Here is a 4,120-nt window from a genome sequence, read left to right as displayed (position 1 = left end):
CATTTAGATTATCAATCTCAAGAACTCCTTTCTTCTGATTTGTCCCATTGTTCACAGGATTCCTTTCAGAAGTGTACATGAATTGGTTATTTGCAACCATTTCAATTAGTTCTTGAGCTTCTGTAGGCGTCTTCTTCAGATGAAGAGATCCTCCAGCAGAGCTATCCAAAAACATCTTGGATAGTTCAGAGAGACCATCATAGAAAATACCTATGATGCTCCATTCAGAAAGCATGTCAGAAGGACATTTTCTGATCAATTGTTTGTATCTTTCCCAAGCTTCATAGAGGGATTCTCCATCCTTCTGTCTGAAGGTTTGGACTTCCACTCTAAGCTTACTCAATTTTTGAGGTGGAAAGAACTTTGCCAAGAAGGCATTGACTAGCTTTTCCCATGAGTCCAGGCTTTCTTTAGGTTGTGAGTCCAACCATGTCCTAGCTCTGTCTCTTACAGCAAAAGGGAATAGCATAAGTCTGTAGACCTCAGGGTCAACCCCATTAGTCTTGACAGTGTCACAGATTTGCAAGAATTCAGCTAAGAACTGATGAGGATCTTCCAATGGAAGTCCATGGAACTTGCAATTCTGTTGCATTAGTGAAACTAATTGAGGCTTAAGCTCAAAGTTGTTTGCTCCAATGGCAGGGATAGAGATGCTTCTCCCATAGAAGTCGGGAGTAGGTGCAGTAAAGTCACCCAGCACCTTCCTTGCATTGTTTGCATTGTTGTTGTTTTCGGCTGCCATGTCTTCTTCTTTGAAGATTTCTGTTAGGTCCTCTACAGAGAGTTGTGCCTTAGCTTCTCTTAGCTTTCGCTTCAAGGTCCTTTCAGGTTCAGGGTCAGCTTCAACAAGAATGCTTTTGTCTTTGTTCCTGCTCATATGAAAGAGAAGAGAACAAGAAAATGTGGAATCCTCTATGTCACAGTATAGAGATTCCTTGAAGTGTCAGAGAAGAAGAAAATTAGAAGGAAGAGGTAGAAGAATTCGAACTTAATCAGATAGAGTTCGAATTGTGCATTGAGAAGGAGTGGTACTCCATAAATAGAAGGATGTGAGAAGAGAGGAAGAAATTTTCGAAAATTAAGTGAAAGATTTTGAAAACATTTTGAAAAACTTTAATTGATTTTCGAAAACCGGGAGTGGGAAAGAAATCAAGTAATTTTTGAAAAAGATTTTGAAATTAGAATTTAAAAAGATATGATTGAAAACTATTTTGAAAAAGATGTGATTAAAAAGATTTGATTGAAAAGTTATGGTTTTTAAAAAGATATGATTGAAAAGATATGATTTGAAAACGATTTTAAAAAGATTTGATTTTAAAAATTAATGACTTGCCTAACAAGAAAAGATATGATTCAAACATTAAACCTTTCTCAACAAAAAAGGCAACATACTTGAATTGTTCAATCAAATCATTAATTGTTAGCAAGTATCTTTGAAAAAGGAAAGAAATTGATTTTGAAAAAGATTTGATTGAAAAGATATGATTTGAAAAAGATTTGATTTTGAAAAACTTTGAAAACTTGAAAAAAAATCTGAATTAAAAACAGAATCTTCCCTCTTGTGCCATCCTGGCGTTAAACGCCCAGAATGGTGCACATTCTGGCGTTTAACGCCCAATGCACTACCTTTTTGGGCGTTAAACGCCCAACCAGGCACCTTGGCTGGCGTTTAAACGCCAGTCTGTCCTTCTTCACTGGGCGTTTTGAACGCCCAGCTTTTTCTGTGTAATTCCTCTGCTGCATGTTCTGAATCTTCAGTTCCCTGTACTATTGACTTGAAAATAGAACCAAGATCAAATAAACAATGCATGCAAGACACCAAACTTAAAATTAGACACTAGACTCAAACAAGAAACATAAAATATTTTTGGTTTTTATGATTTTGAAATTTTTTTTGGATTTTTCGAAAATTATATGGAAATAGAAAATAAAGGTTTCAGAATTCTTAATTTGGACTCCAGGAATCATTGCAATGCTAGTCTAAGACTCCGGTCCAGGAATTAGACATGGCTTCACAGCCAGCCAAGCTTTCTAAGAAAGCTTTGGTCCAAAACACTAGACATGGCCAATGGCCAGCCAAGCCTTAGCAGATCATTGCTCCAATAGCAAGATTGATAGAGATCAACAAGCTCTTGTGATGATCAGTTGAAACCTCGGTCCAATAAGATTAGACATGGCTTCTCAGCCAGCCAGATTTCAACAGATCATCATAAAACTCTAGAATTCATTTTTAAAGAAATTCTGAAAAAAAATTACCTAATCTAAGCAACAAGATGAACCGTCAGTTGTCCACACACGAAACAATCCCTGGCAACGGCGCCAAAAAACTTGGTGCACGAAATTGTGATCATCAATGGCGCCATCAACATGGTACGCTCATTGCAATCTCAACTCTCTATCACAACTCCGCACAACTAACCAGCAAGTGCACTGGGTCGTCCAAGTAATAAACCTTACGCGAGTAAGGGTCGATCCCACGGAGATTGTTGGCATGAAGCAAGCTATGGTCACCTTGTAAATCTTAGTCAGGCAGACTCAAATGGGTATGGGTGATATATGAATAAAACATAAAGATAAAGATAGAGATACTTATGCAATTCATTGGTGAGAACTTCAGATAAGCGAATGGAGATGCTTGGTCCCTTCCGTCTCTCTGCTTTCCTACTGTCTTCATCCAATCCTTCTTACTCCTTTCCATGGCAAGCTTATGCAAGGGTTTCACCGTTGTCAGTGGCTACCTCCCATCCTCTCAGTGGAAATGTTCAACGCACCCTGTCACGGCACGGCTATCCATCTGTCGGTTCTCAATCAGGCCGGAATAGAATCCAGTGATTCTTTTGCGTCTGTCACTAACGCCCCGCCCTCAGGAGTTTGAAGCACGTCACAGTCATTCAATCATTGAATCCTACTCAGAATACCACAGACAAGGTTAGACCTTCCGGATTCTCTTGAATGCCGCCATCAGTTCTTGCCTATACCACGAAGACTCTGATCTCACGGAATGGCTGGCTCGTTTGTCAGGCGAGCGCTCAGTTGTCAGGCGATCAACCATGCATCGTGTATCAGGAATCCAAGAGATATTCACCCAATCTAAGGTAGAACGGAGGTGGTTGTCAGTCACACGTTCATAGGTGAGAATGATGATGAGTGTCACGGATCATCACATTCATCAAGTTGAAGAACAAGTGATATCTTGGAACAAGAACAAGCTGAATTGAATAGAAGAACAATAGTAATTGCATTAATACTCGAGGTACAGCAGAGCTCCACACCTTAATCTATGGTGTGTAGAAACTCCACCGTTGAAAATACATAAGAACAAGGTCTAGGCATGGCCGTGAGGCCAGCCCCCAAATGATCTAAGAACTAGATGACCAAAGATGATCTAGAGATCTAAAGTGATCAAAAGATTTAAATACAATAGTAAAAGGTCCTATTTATAGGGAACTAGTAGCTTAAGAATTACAAAGATGAGTAAATGACATAAAAATCCACTTCCGAGCCCACTTGGTGTGTGATTGGGTTGAGCAATGAAGCATTTTCGTGTAGAGACTCTTCTTGGAGTTAAACGCCAGCTTTTGTGCCAGTTTGGGCGTTTAACTCCCACTTTGGTGCCAGTTCCGGCGTTTAACGCTGGGAAATCTGAAGGTGACTTTGAACGCCGGTTTGGGCCATCAAATCTTGGGCAAAGTATGGACTATCATATATTGCTGGAAAGCCCAGGATGTCTACTTTCCAACGCCGTTGAGAGCGCGCCAATTAGGCTTTTGTAGCTCCAGAAAATTCACTTCGAGTGCAAGGAGGTCAGAATCCAACAGCATCTGCAGTCCTTTTCAGTCTCTGAATCAGATTTTTGCTCAGGTCCTTCAATTTCAGCCAGAAAATACCTGAAATCACAGAAAAACACACAAACTCATAGTAAAGTCCAGAAAAGTGAATTTTAACTAAAAACTAATAAAAATATACTAAAAACTAACTAAATCCTACTAGAAACATACTAAAAACAATGCCAAAAAGCGTACAAATTATCCGCTCATCAATAAACCTCATGCCTCTCTCTGTAATGGAGAAGTTAGGGATCTTTGAGGTACAAGCTGCAAGAATCTCACTAGAGATGGCA

General features: G+C 39.5%; 1 non-coding gene across 1 annotated transcript; it reads left to right on the top strand.

The window, feature by feature from the left end:
- The first annotated feature begins 229 nt into the window (after positions 1-229).
- On the top strand, positions 230-337 carry LOC130978730 (small nucleolar RNA R71). Its single transcript, XR_009086347.1, has one exon. It is a non-coding gene; the product is annotated as a small nucleolar RNA R71 (small nucleolar RNA).
- Positions 338-4,120: the final 3,783 nt, after the last annotated feature.

The sequence above is a fragment of the Arachis stenosperma genome, chromosome 4 (assembly GCF_014773155.1).
Source record: "Arachis stenosperma cultivar V10309 chromosome 4, arast.V10309.gnm1.PFL2, whole genome shotgun sequence".
Lineage (NCBI taxonomy): Eukaryota > Viridiplantae > Streptophyta > Magnoliopsida > Fabales > Fabaceae > Arachis > Arachis stenosperma.
This window is presented reverse-complemented; position numbering and strand designations above follow the sequence as displayed.